At 45.7% G+C, this 19433-nt stretch overlaps 8 non-coding genes across 8 annotated transcripts; all 8 read right to left on the bottom strand.

Annotated features, from left to right (window-relative positions):
* Positions 1-1654: 1654 nt before the first annotated feature.
* On the bottom strand, positions 1655-1845 carry LOC130302500 (U2 spliceosomal RNA). Its single transcript, XR_008852701.1, has one exon. It is a non-coding gene; the product is annotated as a U2 spliceosomal RNA (small nuclear RNA).
* Positions 1846-3921: 2076 nt separating this feature from the next.
* LOC130302499 (U2 spliceosomal RNA) lies at positions 3922-4112 on the bottom strand. The gene has a single exon (XR_008852700.1). It is a non-coding gene; the product is annotated as a U2 spliceosomal RNA (small nuclear RNA).
* Positions 4113-6198: 2086 nt separating this feature from the next.
* On the bottom strand, positions 6199-6389 carry LOC130302498 (U2 spliceosomal RNA). The gene has a single exon (XR_008852699.1). It is a non-coding gene; the product is annotated as a U2 spliceosomal RNA (small nuclear RNA).
* A 2088-nt stretch (positions 6390-8477) lies between these two features.
* Positions 8478-8668, bottom strand: LOC130302496 (U2 spliceosomal RNA). The gene has a single exon (XR_008852697.1). It is a non-coding gene; the product is annotated as a U2 spliceosomal RNA (small nuclear RNA).
* A 2088-nt stretch (positions 8669-10756) lies between these two features.
* LOC130302495 (U2 spliceosomal RNA) lies at positions 10757-10947 on the bottom strand. Its single transcript, XR_008852696.1, has one exon. It is a non-coding gene; the product is annotated as a U2 spliceosomal RNA (small nuclear RNA).
* A 2097-nt stretch (positions 10948-13044) lies between these two features.
* On the bottom strand, positions 13045-13235 carry LOC130302494 (U2 spliceosomal RNA). The gene has a single exon (XR_008852695.1). It is a non-coding gene; the product is annotated as a U2 spliceosomal RNA (small nuclear RNA).
* A 2090-nt stretch (positions 13236-15325) lies between these two features.
* LOC130302493 (U2 spliceosomal RNA) lies at positions 15326-15516 on the bottom strand. Its single transcript, XR_008852694.1, has one exon. It is a non-coding gene; the product is annotated as a U2 spliceosomal RNA (small nuclear RNA).
* Positions 15517-17605: 2089 nt separating this feature from the next.
* LOC130302492 (U2 spliceosomal RNA) lies at positions 17606-17796 on the bottom strand. Its single transcript, XR_008852693.1, has one exon. It is a non-coding gene; the product is annotated as a U2 spliceosomal RNA (small nuclear RNA).
* Between the last annotated feature and the right edge of the window lie 1637 nt (positions 17797-19433).

Below are 19433 nucleotides of genomic sequence, written 5' to 3'. Positions count from 1 at the left end.
TTAAATCCGGGTTATTTGACAACCTATGGCGGTGATGGTTCTGCTCAGGCAGAGCAGTGCTGATGCTCCTCATAAAGCTGTCGCTGCTGTGAAGGTTCTAGGTGACATCACAAATCCCTATGGTTACATACACAACAAAGCTGGGTTGTTGTTGTTTACACTCTGCAAGGCCTGTGGAAGTGAGTGACATCATAGCACTGTAGTTCTGAGGGTTCTAGATGGATGCAACAATCTCCTGTTGCTTCTATGAAGGCCATAATAGACGACATCACCAAACAGCTCCATAGTCACATACACAGCAAAGGAGAGATGTTGTTTACACCTAGTGATGTCAGTGGTATTGAGTGACATCACAGCACAGTGCTAAGGCTCCTGGGCCTGGACACAGCAGCGGCTGCAATATCTCAACGGAGAATACGTTTATATATATGTGTGTGTGTGCGCGTATATATATATATATATATATATATATATATATATATATTTCTCCGCCGAAATCACTTTTAAACCCATTTCCACCTTTTTTTCCCTTCTCTTCCTCTTACTTTTTTTTCACGTTTTTTTACGTTTTTCTCCTTTTCGCCTCTTTTCTGGGCGTATTATTCTTCTTTTTCTTCTTTTTTTTCGTCTAATGCATACCCCATCAGTGCAGCAATGCTTATTCAATACCGCCAGCAGATGGAGACACTGGGGGATAATTTTCTAAGGATTTATACTGATTTTTCCTGTCTGAATTTGTCGCACAGAAAGTTGCAGGCCAAATATGTGTGACATTTCTGCGACTTTAGCTTCTAGAGCATTTTTACAACATTATACATAGGTGCTGAATACATAAAAAGCGACTGTTCAGCGACAGACAAGTCGCATCGGCTGAAAGTAGGCCAGAATGTCAGTCCATGTTGGAGCAGGTTTAGATACAGTCTAAAGTATAGATCTCAAAGTCTGTGCACAGAATTTAGCAAGGGCCTCGCACCTTCTGATGCATCAGGTAGGTGCACAATAGCATAGCCTAACCCTCTGTACTTTGGTCTATATTGATGCGGGACATAGACAGCCAGCTGATGACCAATCCATTAGTGCAATGGATGGCTGGAAGCATTTGTCTTTGCCTTTGCAATACCACAGAAGCAATGCATGGTCAATGTACAGCAATGACACACCTGTGTGAACAGCCAGGAGACCCCCCCCATGTTATGTTACATAGTTACATAGTTAGTACGGTCGAAAAAAGACATATGTCCATCAAGTTCAACCAGGGAATTAAGGGGTAGGGGTGTGGCGCGATATTGGGGAAGGGATGAGATTTTATATTTCTTCATAAGCATTAATCTTATTTTGTCAATTAGGAACATTCAGCACCCACCCGCTATCAAGGCAGCTGCCTATCATGTCATGCCCTACCTGCACAGGTGTGCTGGCTACTCAAATGATCCAATTAAGGAGGCCATTTAGTCAGCAGCAGCAGAAGTCCTGTGCCTGGACGCTCCAACAGCGGCCAGACACAAGCAGAAGCAGAAGCAGCAGAAGCAGCAGCAGCACCACCTTTTGTTTTTTGGCTGCAGCAGCAGCAGCAAGGCCCACAGGGCTGGCTAGCTGGCTAGCCAGCAAGCAGGTAGCAATGAAAGTAGGAATCTTTCTTTTTAACCCTGTAAGGGGGTGGTGCACTGTACCCGAAGATACTGCCATATCGGGTCAATGCATAGGGCGACGGAAGCAAGCTTCGAAATCGGCCCCCGTTCTCAAAAATCCATTTAATATATGGTCCCCAGATAGGGGACGTATCAGATATTAAACTGATAAGAACAGATACTACACTTGATCTTAGCCAAAAGGCCGAGAAGCGATAACCGTGAAAGGGGCGGGCCCAACAAGGTCCCCTTCATGGGCACTATCACTGCTTGCTGTCAGGGAGGCTGCCAGACAATTTTCCATGCACACTCTGGGCTGGGGGGCAGTCAACCACCAGTACACACAGCAGAACCTAAACCCATACCATTATTGCTAAGCAGCAAGACAGGGGCCCATTGCACTCCCACGGGGCCTTTTTAAATGCAATCCATAACCCGGATTTGCCAGGAACCCTTCTTACTCCTCCTACTTGCATGTGACACTGGGCTTAGGATCTGCATAGGAAACACACACACAAGCACACACCTACCTTTGTTGCCTGCAGATGCCTCCTTGGCTGTCCCCAAACGGTATCAAACCAACACCCACGGGAAGCTGTAAGCATAGAGGACATGCCTGCACCCCATTGGACTTACCTGTGTGGGTTAAATCCGGGTTATTTGACAACCTATGGCGGTGATGGTTCTGCTCAGGCAGAGCAGTGCTGATGCTCCTCATAAAGCTGTCGCTGCTGTGAAGGTTCTAGGTGACATCACAAATCCCTATGGTTACATACACAACAAAGCTGGGTTGTTGTTGTTTACACTCTGCAAGGCCTGTGGAAGTGAGTGACATCATAGCACTGTAGTTCTGAGGGTTCTAGATGGATGCAACAATCTCCTGTTGCTTCTATGAAGGCCATAATAGACGACATCACCAAACAGCTCCATAGTCACATACACAGCAAAGGAGAGATGTTGTTTACACCTAGTGATGTCAGTGGTATTGAGTGACATCACAGCACAGTGCTAAGGCTCCTGGGCCTGGACACAGCAGCGGCTGCAATATCTCAACGGAGAATACGTTTATATATATGTGTGTGTGTGCGCGTATATATATATATATATATATATATATATATATTTCTCCGCCGAAATCACTTTTAAACCCATTTCCACCTTTTTTTCCCTTCTCTTCCTCTTACTTTTTTTTCACGTTTTTTTACGTTTTTCTCCTTTTCGCCTCTTTTCTGGGCGTATTATTCTTCTTTTTCTTCTTTTTTTTCGTCTAATGCATACCCCATCAGTGCAGCAATGCTTATTCAATACCGCCAGCAGATGGAGACACTGGGGGATAATTTTCTAAGGATTTATACTGATTTTTCCTGTCTGAATTTGTCGCACAGAAAGTTGCAGGCCAAATATGTGTGACATTTCTGCGACTTTAGCTTCTAGAGCATTTTTACAACATTATACATAGGTGCTGAATACATAAAAAGCGACTGTTCAGCGACAGACAAGTCGCATCGGCTGAAAGTAGGCCAGAATGTCAGTCCATGTTGGAGCAGGTTTAGATACAGTCTAAAGTATAGATCTCAAAGTCTGTGCACAGAATTTAGCAAGGGCCTCGCACCTTCTGATGCATCAGGTAGGTGCACAATAGCATAGCCTAACCCTCTGTACTTTGGTCTATATTGATGCGGGACATAGACAGCCAGCTGATGACCAATCCATTAGTGCAATGGATGGCTGGAAGCATTTGTCTTTGCCTTTGCAATACCACAGAAGCAATGCATGGTCAATGTACAGCAATGACACACCTGTGTGAACAGCCAGGAGACCCCCCCCATGTTATGTTACATAGTTACATAGTTAGTACGGTCGAAAAAAGACATATGTCCATCAAGTTCAACCAGGGAATTAAGGGGTAGGGGTGTGGCGCGATATTGGGGAAGGGATGAGATTTTATATTTCTTCATAAGCATTAATCTTATTTTGTCAATTAGGAACATTCAGCACCCACCCGCTATCAAGGCAGCTGCCTATCATGTCATGCCCTACCTGCACAGGTGTGCTGGCTACTCAAATGATCCAATTAAGGAGGCCATTTAGTCAGCAGCAGCAGAAGTCCTGTGCCTGGACGCTCCAACAGCGGCCAGACACAAGCAGAAGCAGAAGCAGCAGAAGCAGCAGCAGCACCACCTTTTGTTTTTTGGCTGCAGCAGCAGCAGCAAGGCCCACAGGGCTGGCTAGCTGGCTAGCCAGCAAGCAGGTAGCAATGAAAGTAGGAATCTTTCTTTTTAACCCTGTAAGGGGGTGGTGCACTGTACCCGAAGATACTGCCATATCGGGTCAATGCATAGGGCGACGGAAGCAAGCTTCGAAATCGGCCCCCGTTCTCAAAAATCCATTTAATATATGGTCCCCAGATAGGGGACGTATCAGATATTAAACTGATAAGAACAGATACTACACTTGATCTTAGCCAAAAGGCCGAGAAGCGATAACCGTGAAAGGGGCGGGCCCAACAAGGTCCCCTTCATGGGCACTATCACTGCTTGCTGTCAGGGAGGCTGCCAGACAATTTTCCATGCACACTCTGGGCTGGGGGGCAGTCAACCACCAGTACACACAGCAGAACCTAAACCCATACCATTATTGCTAAGCAGCAAGACAGGGGCCCATTGCACTCCCACGGGGCCTTTTTAAATGCAATCCATAACCCGGATTTGCCAGGAACCCTTCTTACTCCTCCTACTTGCATGTGACACTGGGCTTAGGATCTGCATAGGAAACACACACACAAGCACACACCTACCTTTGTTGCCTGCAGATGCCTCCTTGGCTGTCCCCAAACGGTATCAAACCAACACCCACGGGAAGCTGTAAGCATAGAGGACATGCCTGCACCCCATTGGACTTACCTGTGTGGGTTAAATCCGGGTTATTTGACAACCTATGGCGGTGATGGTTCTGCTCAGGCAGAGCAGTGCTGATGCTCCTCATAAAGCTGTCGCTGCTGTGAAGGTTCTAGGTGACATCACAAATCCCTATGGTTACATACACAACAAAGCTGGGTTGTTGTTGTTTACACTCTGCAAGGCCTGTGGAAGTGAGTGACATCATAGCACTGTAGTTCTGAGGGTTCTAGATGGATGCAACAATCTCCTGTTGCTTCTATGAAGGCCATAATAGACGACATCACCAAACAGCTCCATAGTCACATACACAGCAAAGGAGAGATGTTGTTTACACCTAGTGATGTCAGTGGTATTGAGTGACATCACAGCACAGTGCTAAGGCTCCTGGGCCTGGACACAGCAGCGGCTGCAATATCTCAACGGAGAATACGTTTATATATATGTGTGTGTGTGCGCGTATATATATATATATATATATATATATATATATATATATATATTTCTCCGCCGAAATCACTTTTAAACCCATTTCCACCTTTTTTTCCCTTCTCTTCCTCTTACTTTTTTTTCACGTTTTTTTACGTTTTTCTCCTTTTCGCCTCTTTTCTGGGCGTATTATTCTTCTTTTTCTTCTTTTTTTTCGTCTAATGCATACCCCATCAGTGCAGCAATGCTTATTCAATACCGCCAGCAGATGGAGACACTGGGGGATAATTTTCTAAGGATTTATACTGATTTTTCCTGTCTGAATTTGTCGCACAGAAAGTTGCAGGCCAAATATGTGTGACATTTCTGCGACTTTAGCTTCTAGAGCATTTTTACAACATTATACATAGGTGCTGAATACATAAAAAGCGACTGTTCAGCGACAGACAAGTCGCATCGGCTGAAAGTAGGCCAGAATGTCAGTCCATGTTGGAGCAGGTTTAGATACAGTCTAAAGTATAGATCTCAAAGTCTGTGCACAGAATTTAGCAAGGGCCTCGCACCTTCTGATGCATCAGGTAGGTGCACAATAGCATAGCCTAACCCTCTGTACTTTGGTCTATATTGATGCGGGACATAGACAGCCAGCTGATGACCAATCCATTAGTGCAATGGATGGCTGGAAGCATTTGTCTTTGCCTTTGCAATACCACAGAAGCAATGCATGGTCAATGTACAGCAATGACACACCTGTGTGAACAGCCAGGAGACCCCCCCCATGTTATGTTACATAGTTACATAGTTAGTACGGTCGAAAAAAGACATATGTCCATCAAGTTCAACCAGGGAATTAAGGGGTAGGGGTGTGGCGCGATATTGGGGAAGGGATGAGATTTTATATTTCTTCATAAGCATTAATCTTATTTTGTCAATTAGGAACATTCAGCACCCACCCGCTATCAAGGCAGCTGCCTATCATGTCATGCCCTACCTGCACAGGTGTGCTGGCTACTCAAATGATCCAATTAAGGAGGCCATTTAGTCAGCAGCAGCAGAAGTCCTGTGCCTGGACGCTCCAACAGCGGCCAGACACAAGCAGAAGCAGAAGCAGCAGAAGCAGCAGCAGCACCACCTTTTGTTTTTTGGCTGCAGCAGCAGCAGCAAGGCCCACAGGGCTGGCTAGCTGGCTAGCCAGCAAGCAGGTAGCAATGAAAGTAGGAATCTTTCTTTTTAACCCTGTAAGGGGGTGGTGCACTGTACCCGAAGATACTGCCATATCGGGTCAATGCATAGGGCGACGGAAGCAAGCTTCGAAATCGGCCCCCGTTCTCAAAAATCCATTTAATATATGGTCCCCAGATAGGGGACGTATCAGATATTAAACTGATAAGAACAGATACTACACTTGATCTTAGCCAAAAGGCCGAGAAGCGATAACCGTGAAAGGGGCGGGCCCAACAAGGTCCCCTTCATGGGCACTATCACTGCTTGCTGTCAGGGAGGCTGCCAGACAATTTTCCATGCACACTCTGGGCTGGGGGGCAGTCAACCACCAGTACACACAGCAGAACCTAAACCCATACCATTATTGCTAAGCAGCAAGACAGGGGCCCATTGCACTCCCACGGGGCCTTTTTAAATGCAATCCATAACCCGGATTTGCCAGGAACCCTTCTTACTCCTCCTACTTGCATGTGACACTGGGCTTAGGATCTGCATAGGAAACACACACACAAGCACACACCTACCTTTGTTGCCTGCAGATGCCTCCTTGGCTGTCCCCAAACGGTATCAAACCAACACCCACGGGAAGCTGTAAGCATAGAGGACATGCCTGCACCCCATTGGACTTACCTGTGTGGGTTAAACCCGGGTTATTTGACAACCTATGGCGGTGATGGTTCTGCTCAGGCAGAGCAGTGCTGATGCTCCTCATAAAGCTGTCGCTGCTGTGAAGGTTCTAGGTGACATCACAAATCCCTATGGTTACATACACAACAAAGCTGGGTTGTTGTTGTTTACACTCTGCAAGGCCTGTGGAAGTGAGTGACATCATAGCACTGTAGTTCTGAGGGTTCTAGATGGATGCAACAATCTCCTGTTGCTTCTATGAAGGCCATAATAGACGACATCACCAAACAGCTCCATAGTCACATACACAGCAAAGGAGAGATGTTGTTTACACCTAGTGATGTCAGTGGTATTGAGTGACATCACAGCACAGTGCTAAGGCTCCTGGGCCTGGACACAGCAGCGGCTGCAATATCTCAACGGAGAATACGTTTATATATATGTGTGTGTGTGCGCGTATATATATATATATATATATATATATATATATATATATATATATTTCTCCGCCGAAATCACTTTTAAACCCATTTCCACCTTTTTTTCCCTTCTCTTCCTCTTACTTTTTTTTCACGTTTTTTTACGTTTTTCTCCTTTTCGCCTCTTTTCTGGGCGTATTATTCTTCTTTTTCTTCTTTTTTTTCGTCTAATGCATACCCCATCAGTGCAGCAATGCTTATTCAATACCGCCAGCAGATGGAGACACTGGGGGATAATTTTCTAAGGATTTATACTGATTTTTCCTGTCTGAATTTGTCGCACAGAAAGTTGCAGGCCAAATATGTGTGACATTTCTGCGACTTTAGCTTCTAGAGCATTTTTACAACATTATACATAGGTGCTGAATACATAAAAAGTGACTGTTCAGCGACAGACAAGTCGCATCGGCTGAAAGTAGGCCAGAATGTCAGTCCATGTTGGAGCAGGTTTAGATACAGTCTAAAGTATAGATCTCAAAGTCTGTGCACAGAATTTAGCAAGGGCCTCGCACCTTCTGATGCATCAGGTAGGTGCACAATAGCATAGCCTAACCCTCTGTACTTTGGTCTATATTGATGCGGGACATAGACAGCCAGCTGATGACCAATCCATTAGTGCAATGGATGGCTGGAAGCATTTGTCTTTGCCTTTGCAATACCACAGAAGCAATGCATGGTCAATGTACAGCAATGACACACCTGTGTGAACAGCCAGGAGACCCCCCCCATGTTATGTTACATAGTTACATAGTTAGTACGGTCGAAAAAAGACATATGTCCATCAAGTTCAACCAGGGAATTAAGGGGTAGGGGTGTGGCGCGATATTGGGGAAGGGATGAGATTTTATATTTCTTCATAAGCATTAATCTTATTTTGTCAATTAGGAACATTCAGCACCCACCCGCTATCAAGGCAGCTGCCTATCATGTCATGCCCTACCTGCACAGGTGTGCTGGCTACTCAAATGATCCAATTAAGGAGGCCATTTAGTCAGCAGCAGCAGAAGTCCTGTGCCTGGACGCTCCAACAGCGGCCAGACACAAGCAGAAGCAGAAGCAGCAGAAGCAGCAGCAGCACCACCTTTTGTTTTTTGGCTGCAGCAGCAGCAGCAAGGCCCACAGGGCTGGCTAGCTGGCTAGCCAGCAAGCAGGTAGCAATGAAAGTAGGAATCTTTCTTTTTAACCCTGTAAGGGGGTGGTGCACTGTACCCGAAGATACTGCCATATCGGGTCAATGCATAGGGCGACGGAAGCAAGCTTCGAAATCGGCCCCCGTTCTCAAAAATCCATTTAATATATGGTCCCCAGATAGGGGACGTATCAGATATTAAACTGATAAGAACAGATACTACACTTGATCTTAGCCAAAAGGCCGAGAAGCGATAACCGTGAAAGGGGCGGGCCCAACAAGGTCCCCTTCATGGGCACTATCACTGCTTGCTGTCAGGGAGGCTGCCAGACAATTTTCCATGCACACTCTGGGCTGGGGGGCAGTCAACCACCAGTACACACAGCAGAACCTAAACCCATACCATTATTGCTAAGCAGCAAGACAGGGGCCCATTGCACTCCCACGGGGCCTTTTTAAATGCAATCCATAACCCGGATTTGCCAGGAACCCTTCTTACTCCTCCTACTTGCATGTGACACTGGGCTTAGGATCTGCATAGGAAACACACACACAAGCACACACCTACCTTTGTTGCCTGCAGATGCCTCCTTGGCTGTCCCCAAACGGTATCAAACCAACACCCACGGGAAGCTGTAAGCATAGAGGACATGCCTGCACCCCATTGGACTTACCTGTGTGGGTTAAATCCGGGTTATTTGACAACCTATGGCGGTGATGGTTCTGCTCAGGCAGAGCAGTGCTGATGCTCCTCATAAAGCTGTCGCTGCTGTGAAGGTTCTAGGTGACATCACAAATCCCTATGGTTACATACACAACAAAGCTGGGTTGTTGTTGTTTACACTCTGCAAGGCCTGTGGAAGTGAGTGACATCATAGCACTGTAGTTCTGAGGGTTCTAGATGGATGCAACAATCTCCTGTTGCTTCTATGAAGGCCATAATAGACGACATCACCAAACAGCTCCATAGTCACATACACAGCAAAGGAGAGATGTTGTTTACACCTAGTGATGTCAGTGGTATTGAGTGACATCACAGCACAGTGCTAAGGCTCCTGGGCCTGGACACAGCAGCGGCTGCAATATCTCAACGGAGAATACGTTTATATATATGTGTGTGTGTGCGCGTATATATATATATATATATATATATATATATATATATATATATATTTCTCCGCCGAAATCACTTTTAAACCCATTTCCACCTTTTTTTCCCTTCTCTTCCTCTTACTTTTTTTTCACGTTTTTTTACGTTTTTCTCCTTTTCGCCTCTTTTCTGGGCGTATTCTTCTTCTTTTTCTTCTTTTTTTTCGTCTAATGCATACCCCATCAGTGCAGCAATGCTTATTCAATACCGCCAGCAGATGGAGACACTGGGGGATAATTTTCTAAGGATTTATACTGATTTTTCCTGTCTGAATTTGTCGCACAGAAAGTTGCAGGCCAAATATGTGTGACATTTCTGCGACTTTAGCTTCTAGAGCATTTTTACAACATTATACATAGGTGCTGAATACATAAAAAGCGACTGTTCAGCGACAGACAAGTCGCATCGGCTGAAAGTAGGCCAGAATGTCAGTCCATGTTGGAGCAGGTTTAGATACAGTCTAAAGTATAGATCTCAAAGTCTGTGCACAGAATTTAGCAAGGGCCTCGCACCTTCTGATGCATCAGGTAGGTGCACAATAGCATAGCCTAACCCTCTGTACTTTGGTCTATATTGATGCGGGACATAGACAGCCAGCTGATGACCAATCCATTAGTGCAATGGATGGCTGGAAGCATTTGTCTTTGCCTTTGCAATACCACAGAAGCAATGCATGGTCAATGTACAGCAATGACACACCTGTGTGAACAGCCAGGAGACCCCCCCCATGTTATGTTACATAGTTACATAGTTAGTACGGTCGAAAAAAGACATATGTCCATCAAGTTCAACCAGGGAATTAAGGGGTAGGGGTGTGGCGCGATATTGGGGAAGGGATGAGATTTTATATTTCTTCATAAGCATTAATCTTATTTTGTCAATTAGGAACATTCAGCACCCACCCGCTATCAAGGCAGCTGCCTATCATGTCATGCCCTACCTGCACAGGTGTGCTGGCTACTCAAATGATCCAATTAAGGAGGCCATTTAGTCAGCAGCAGCAGAAGTCCTGTGCCTGGACGCTCCAACAGCGGCCAGACACAAGCAGAAGCAGAAGCAGCAGAAGCAGCAGCAGCACCACCTTTTGTTTTTTGGCTGCAGCAGCAGCAGCAAGGCCCACAGGGCTGGCTAGCTGGCTAGCCAGCAAGCAGGTAGCAATGAAAGTAGGAATCTTTCTTTTTAACCCTGTAAGGGGGTGGTGCACTGTACCCGAAGATACTGCCATATCGGGTCAATGCATAGGGCGACGGAAGCAAGCTTCGAAATCGGCCCCCGTTCTCAAAAATCCATTTAATATATGGTCCCCAGATAGGGGACGTATCAGATATTAAACTGATAAGAACAGATACTACACTTGATCTTAGCCAAAAGGCCGAGAAGCGATAACCGTGAAAGGGGCGGGCCCAACAAGGTCCCCTTCATGGGCACTATCACTGCTTGCTGTCAGGGAGGCTGCCAGACAATTTTCCATGCACACTCTGGGCTGGGGGGCAGTCAACCACCAGTACACACAGCAGAACCTAAACCCATACCATTATTGCTAAGCAGCAAGACAGGGGCCCATTGCACTCCCACGGGGCCTTTTTAAATGCAATCCATAACCCGGATTTGCCAGGAACCCTTCTTACTCCTCCTACTTGCATGTGACACTGGGCTTAGGATCTGCATAGGAAACACACACACAAGCACACACCTACCTTTGTTGCCTGCAGATGCCTCCTTGGCTGTCCCCAAACGGTATCAAACCAACACCCACGGGAAGCTGTAAGCATAGAGGACATGCCTGCACCCCATTGGACTTACCTGTGTGGGTTAAATCCGGGTTATTTGACAACCTATGGCGGTGATGGTTCTGCTCAGGCAGAGCAGTGCTGATGCTCCTCATAAAGCTGTCGCTGCTGTGAAGGTTCTAGGTGACATCACAAATCCCTATGGTTACATACACAACAAAGCTGGGTTGTTGTTGTTTACACTCTGCAAGGCCTGTGGAAGTGAGTGACATCATAGCACTGTAGTTCTGAGGGTTCTAGATGGATGCAACAATCTCCTGTTGCTTCTATGAAGGCCATAATAGACGACATCACCAAACAGCTCCATAGTCACATACACAGCAAAGGAGAGATGTTGTTTACACCTAGTGATGTCAGTGGTATTGAGTGACATCACAGCACAGTGCTAAGGCTCCTGGGCCTGGACACAGCAGCGGCTGCAATATCTCAACGGAGAATACGTTTATATATATGTGTGTGTGTGCGCGTATATATATATATATATATATATATATATGTATATATATATATATATATATTTCTCCGCCGAAATCACTTTTAAACCCATTTCCACCTTTTTTTCCCTTCTCTTCCTCTTACTTTTTTTTCACGTTTTTTTACGTTTTTCTCCTTTTCGCCTCTTTTCTGGGCGTATTATTCTTCTTTTTCTTCTTTTTTTTCGTCTAATGCATACCCCATCAGTGCAGCAATGCTTATTCAATACCGCCAGCAGATGGAGACACTGGGGGATAATTTTCTAAGGATTTATACTGATTTTTCCTGTCTGAATTTGTCGCACAGAAAGTTGCAGGCCAAATATGTGTGACATTTCTGCGACTTTAGCTTCTAGAGCATTTTTACAACATTATACATAGGTGCTGAATACATAAAAAGCGACTGTTCAGCGACAGACAAGTCGCATCGGCTGAAAGTAGGCCAGAATGTCAGTCCATGTTGGAGCAGGTTTAGATACAGTCTAAAGTATAGATCTCAAAGTCTGTGCACAGAATTTAGCAAGGGCCTCGCACCTTCTGATGCATCAGGTAGGTGCACAATAGCATAGCCTAACCCTCTGTACTTTGGTCTATATTGATGCGGGACATAGACAGCCAGCTGATGACCAATCCATTAGTGCAATGGATGGCTGGAAGCATTTGTCTTTGCCTTTGCAATACCACAGAAGCAATGCATGGTCAATGTACAGCAATGACACACCTGTGTGAACAGCCAGGAGACCCCCCCCATGTTATGTTACATAGTTACGTAGTTAGTACGGTCGAAAAAAGACATATGTCCATCAAGTTCAACCAGGGAATTAAGGGGTAGGGGTGTGGCGCGATATTGGGGAAGGGATGAGATTTTATATTTCTTCATAAGCATTAATCTTATTTTGTCAATTAGGAACATTCAGCACCCACCCGCTATCAAGGCAGCTGCCTATCATGTCATGCCCTACCTGCACAGGTGTGCTGGCTACTCAAATGATCCAATTAAGGAGGCCATTTAGTCAGCAGCAGCAGAAGTCCTGTGCCTGGACGCTCCAACAGCGGCCAGACACAAGCAGAAGCAGCAGAAGCAGAAGCAGCAGCAGCACCACCTTTTGTTTTTTGGCTGCTGCAGCAGCAGCAGCAAGGCCCACAGGGCTGGCTAGCTGGCTAGCCAGCAAGCAGGTAGCAATGAAAGTAGGAATCTTTCTTTTTAACCCTGTAAGGGGGTGGTGCACTGTACCCGAAGATACTGCCATATCGGGTCAATGCATAGGGCGACGGAAGCAAGCTTCGAAATCGGCCCCCGTTCTCAAAAATCCATTTAATATATGGTCCCCAGATAGGGGACGTATCAGATATTAAACTGATAAGAACAGATACTACACTTGATCTTAGCCAAAAGGCCGAGAAGCGATAACCGTGAAAGGGGCGGGCCCAACAAGGTCCCCTTCATGGGCACTATCACTGCTTGCTGTCAGGGAGGCTGCCAGACAATTTTCCATGCACACTCTGGGCTGGGGGGCAGTCAACCACCAGTACACACAGCAGAACCTAAACCCATACCATTATTGCTAAGCAGCAAGACAGGGGCCCATTGCACTCCCACGGGGCCTTTTTAAATGCAATCCATAACCCGGATTTGCCAGGAACCCTTCTTACTCCTCCTACTTGCATGTGACACTGGGCTTAGGATCTGCATAGGAAACACACACACAAGCACACACCTACCTTTGTTGCCTGCAGATGCCTCCTTGGCTGTCCCCAAACGGTATCAAACCAACACCCACGGGAAGCTGTAAGCATAGAGGACATGCCTGCACCCCATTGGACTTACCTGTGTGGGTTAAATCCGGGTTATTTGACAACCTATGGCGGTGATGGTTCTGCTCAGGCAGAGCAGTGCTGATGCTCCTCATAAAGCTGTCGCTGCTGTGAAGGTTCTAGGTGACATCACAAATCCCTATGGTTACATACACAACAAAGCTGGGTTGTTGTTGTTTACACTCTGCAAGGCCTGTGGAAGTGAGTGACATCATAGCACTGTAGTTCTGAGGGTTCTAGATGGATGCAACAATCTCCTGTTGCTTCTATGAAGGCCATAATAGACGACATCACCAAACAGCTCCATAGTCACATACACAGCAAAGGAGAGATGTTGTTTACACCTAGTGATGTCAGTGGTATTGAGTGACATCACAGCACAGTGCTAAGGCTCCTGGGCCTGGACACAGCAGCGGCTGCAATATCTCAACGGAGAATACGTTTATATATATGTGTGTGTGTGCGCGTATATATATATATATATATATATATATATATATATATATATATATATTTCTCCGCCGAAATCACTTTTAAACCCATTTCCACCTTTTTTTCCCTTCTCTTCCTCTTACTTTTTTTTCACGTTTTTTTACGTTTTTCTCCTTTTCGCCTCTTTTCTGGGCGTATTATTCTTCTTTTTCTTCTTTTTTTTCGTCTAATGCATACCCCATCAGTGCAGCAATGCTTATTCAATACCGCCAGCAGATGGAGACACTGGGGGATAATTTTCTAAGGATTTATACTGATTTTTCCTGTCTGAATTTGTCGCACAGAAAGTTGCAGGCCAAATATGTGTGACATTTCTGCGACTTTAGCTTCTAGAGCATTTTTACAACATTATACATAGGTGCTGAATACATAAAAAGCGACTGTTCAGCGACAGACAAGTCGCATCGGCTGAAAGTAGGCCAGAATGTCAGTCCATGTTGGAGCAGGTTTAGATACAGTCTAAAGTATAGATCTCAAAGTCTGTGCACAGAATTTAGCAAGGGCCTCGCACCTTCTGATGCATCAGGTAGGTGCACAATAGCATAGCCTAACCCTCTGTACTTTGGTCTATATTGATGCGGGACATAGACAGCCAGCTGATGACCAATCCATTAGTGCAATGGATGGCTGGAAGCATTTGTCTTTGCCTTTGCAATACCACAGAAGCAATGCATGGTCAATGTACAGCAATGACACACCTGTGTGAACAGCCAGGAGACCCCCCCCATGTTATGTTACATAGTTACATAGTTAGTACGGTCGAAAAAAGACATATGTCCATCAAGTTCAACCAGGGAATTAAGGGGTAGGGGTGTGGCGCGATATTGGGGAAGGGATGAGATTTTATATTTCTTCATAAGCATTAATCTTATTTTGTCAATTAGGAACATTCAGCACCCACCCGCTATCAAGGCAGCTGCCTATCATGTCATGCCCTACCTGCACAGGTGTGCTGGCTACTCAAATGATCCAATTAAGGAGGCCATTTAGTCAGCAGCAGCAGAAGTCCTGTGCCTGGACGCTCCAACAGCGGCCAGACACAAGCAGAAGCAGAAGCAGCAGAAGCAGCAGCAGCACCACCTTTTGTTTTTTGGCTGCAGCAGCAGCAGCAAGGCCCACAGGGCTGGCTAGCTGGCTAGCCAGCAAGCAGGTAGCAATGAAAGTAGGAATCTTTCTTTTTAACCCTGTAAGGGGGTGGTGCACTGTACCCGAAGATACTGCCATATCGGGTCAATGCATAGGGCGACGGAAGCAAGCTTCGAAATCGGCCCCCGTTCTCAAAAATCCATTTAATATATGGTCCCCAGATAGGGGACGTATCAGATATTAAACTGATAAGAACAGATACTACACTTGATCTTAGCCAAAAGGCCGAGAAGCGATAACCGTGAAAGGGGCAGGCCCAACAAGGTCCCCTTCATGGGCACTATCACTGCTTGCTGTCAGGGAGGCTGCCAGACAATTTTCCATGCACACTCTGGGCTGGGGGGCAGTCAACCACCAGTACACACAGCAGAACCTAAACCCATACCATTATTGCTAAGCAGCAAGACAGGGGCCCATTGCACTCCCACGGGGCCTTTTTAAATGCAATCCATAACCCGGATTTGCCAGGAACCCTTCTTACTCCTCCTACTTGCATGTGACACTGGGCTTAGGATCTGCATAGGAAACACACACACAAGCACACACCTACCTTTGTTGCCTGCAGATGCCTCCTTGGCTGTCCCCAAACGGTATCAAACCAACACCCACGGGAAGCTGTAAGCATAGAGGACATGCCTGCACCCCATTGGACTTACCTGTGTGGGTTAAATCCGGGTTATTTGACAACCTATGGCGGTGATGGTTCTGCTCAGGCAGAGCAGTGCTGATGCTCCTCATAAAGCTGTCGCTGCTGTGAAGGTTCTAGGTGACATCACAAATCCCTATGGTTACATACACAACAAAGCTGGGTTGTTGTTGTTTACACTCTGCAAGGCCTGTGGAAGTGAGTGACATCATAGCACTGTAGTTCTGAGGGTTCTAGATGGATGCAACAATCTCCTGTTGCTTCTATGAAGGCCATAATAGACGACATCACCAAACAGCTCCATAGTCACATACACAGCAAAGGAGAGATGTTGTTTACACCTAGTGATGTCAGTGGTATTGAGTGACATCACAGCACAGTGCTAAGGCTCCTGGGCCTGGACACAGCAGCGGCTGCAATATCTCAACGGAGAATACGTTTATATATATGTGTGTGTGTGCGCGTATATATATATATATATATATATATATATATATATATATATATTTCTCCGCCGAAATCACTTTTAAACCCATTTCCACCTTTTTTTCCCTTCTCTTCCTCTTACTTTTTTTTCACGTTTTTTTACGTTTTTCTCCTTTTCGCCTCTTTTCTGGGCGTATTATTCTTCTTTTTCTTCTTTTTTTTCGTCTAATGCATACCCCATCAGTGCAGCAATGCTTATTCAATACCGCCAGCAGATGGAGACACTGGGGGATAATTTTCTAAGGATTTATACAGATTTTTCCTGTCTGAATTTGTCGCACAGAAAGTTGCAGGCCAAATATGTGTGACATTTCTGCGACTTTAGCTTCTAGAGCATTTTTACAACATTATACATAGGTGCTGAATACATAAAAAGCGACTGTTCAGCGACAGACAAGTCGCATCGGCTGAAAGTAGGCCAGAATGTCAGTCCATGTTGGAGCAGGTTTAGATACAGTCTAAAGTATAGATCTCAAAGTCTGTGCACAGAATTTAGCAAGGGCCTCGCACCTTCTGATGCATCAGGTAGGTGCACAATAGCATAGCCTAACCCTCTGTACTTTGGTCTATATTGATGCGGGACATAGACAGCCAGCTGATGACCAATCCATTAGTGCAATGGATGGCTGGAAGCATTTGTCTTTGCCTTTGCAATACCACAGAAGCAATGCATGGTCAATGTACAGCAATGACACACCTGTGTGAACAGCCAGGAGACCCCCCCCATGTTATGTTACATAGTTACATAGTTAGTACGGTCGAAAAAAGACATATGTCCATCAAGTTCAACCAGGGAATTAAGGGGTAGGGGTGTGGCGCGATATTGGGGAAGGGATGAGATTTTATATTTCTTCATAAGCATTAATCTTATTTTGTCAATTAGGAACATTCAGCACCCACCCGCTATCAAGGCAGCTGCCTATCATGTCATGCCCTACCTGCACAGGTGTGCTGGCTACTCAAATGATCCAATTAAGGAGGCCATTTAGTCAGCAGCAGCAGAAGTCCTGTGCCTGGACGCTCCAACAGCGGCCAGACACAAGCAGAAGCAGAAGCAGCAGAAGCAGCAGCAGCACCACCTTTTGTTTTTTGGCTGCAGCAGCAGCAGCAGCAAGGCCCACAGGGCTGGCTAGCTGGCTAGCCAGCAAGCAGGTAGCAATGAAAGTAGGAATCTTTCTTTTTAACCCTGTAAGGGGGTGGTGCACTGTACCCGAAGATACTGCCATATCGGGTCAATGCATAGGGCGACGGAAGCAAGCTTCGAAATCGGCCCCCGTTCTCAAAAATCCATTTAATATATGGTCCCCAGATAGGGGACGTATCAGATATTAAACTGATAAGAACAGATACTACACTTGATCTTAGCCAAAAGGCCGAGAAGCGATAACCGTGAAAGGGGCGGGCCCAACAAGGTCCCCTTCATGGGCACTATCACTGCTTGCTGTCAGGGAGGCTGCCAGACAATTTTCCATGCACACTCTGGGCTGGGGGGCAGTCAACCACCAGTACACACAGCAGAACCTAAACCCATACCATTATTGCTAAGCAGCAAGACAGGGGCCCATTGCACTCCCACGGGGCCTTTTTAAATGCAATCCATAACCCGGATTTGCCAGGAACCCTTCTTACTCCTCCTACTTGCATGTGACACTGGGCTTAGGATCTGCATAGGAAACACACACACAAGCACACACCTACCTTTGTTGCCTGCAGATGCCTCCTTGGCTGTCCCCAAACGGTATCAAACCAACACCCACGGGAAGCTGTAAGCATAGAGGACATGCCTGCACCCCATTGGACTTACCTGTGTGGGTTAAATCCGGGTTATTTGACAACCTATGGCGGTGATGGTTCTGCTCAGGCAGAGCAGTGCTGATGCTCCTCATAAAGCTGTCGCTGCTGTGAAGGTTCTAGGTGACATCACAAATCCCTATGGTTACATACACAACAAAGCTGGGTTGTTGTTGTTTACACTCTGCAAGGCCTGTGGAAGTGAGTGACATCATAGCACTGTAGTTCTGAGGGTTCTAGATGGATGCAACAATCTCCTGTTGCTTCTATGAAGGCCATAATAGACGACATCACCAAACAGCTCCATAGTCACATACACAGCAAAGGAGAGATGTTGTTTACACCTAGTGATGTCAGTGGTATTGAGTGACATCACAGCACAGTGCTAAGGCTCCTGGGCCTGGACACAGCAGCGGCTGCAATATCTCAACGGAGAATACGTTTATATATATGTGTGTGTGTGCGCGTATATATATATATATATATATATATATATATATATATATATATATTTCTCCGCCGAAATCACTTTTAAACCCATTTCCACCTTTTTTTCCCTTCTCTTCCTCTTACTTTTTTTTCACGTTTTTTTACGTTTTTCTCCTTTTCGCCTCTTTTCTGGGCGTATTATTCTTCTTTTTCTTCTTTTTTTTCGTCTAATGCATACCCCATCAGTGCAGCAATGCTTATTCAATACCGCCAGCAGATGGAGACACTGGGGATAATTTTCTAAGGATTTATACTGATTTTTCCTGTCTGAATTTGTCGCACAGAAAGTTGCAGGCCAAATATGTGTGACATTTCTGCGACTTTAGCTTCTAGAGCATTTTTACAACATTATACATAGGTGCTGAATACATAAAAAGCGACTGTTCAGCGACAGACAAGTCGCATCGGCTGAAAGTAGGCCAGAATGTCAGTCCATGTTGGAGCAGGTTTAGATACAGTCTAAAGTATAGATCTCAAAGTCTGTGCACAGAATTTAGCAAGGGCCTCGCACCTTCTGATGCATCAGGTAGGTGCACAATAGCATAGCCTAACCCTCTGTACTTTGGTCTATATTGATGCGGGACATAGACAGCCAGCTGATGACCAATCCATTAGTGCAATGGATGGCTGGAAGCATTTGTCTTTGCCTTTGCAATACCACAGAAGCAATGCATGGTCAATGTACAGCAATGACACACCTGTGTGAACAGCCAGGAGACCCCCCCCATGTTATGTTACATAG

Source organism: Hyla sarda, unplaced genomic scaffold (assembly GCF_029499605.1).
Source record: "Hyla sarda isolate aHylSar1 unplaced genomic scaffold, aHylSar1.hap1 scaffold_1168, whole genome shotgun sequence".
Taxonomy (NCBI): domain Eukaryota; kingdom Metazoa; phylum Chordata; class Amphibia; order Anura; family Hylidae; genus Hyla; species Hyla sarda.
The sequence above is the reverse complement of the archived record's forward strand: the minus strand, read 5'-3'. Positions and strand labels throughout refer to the sequence as shown.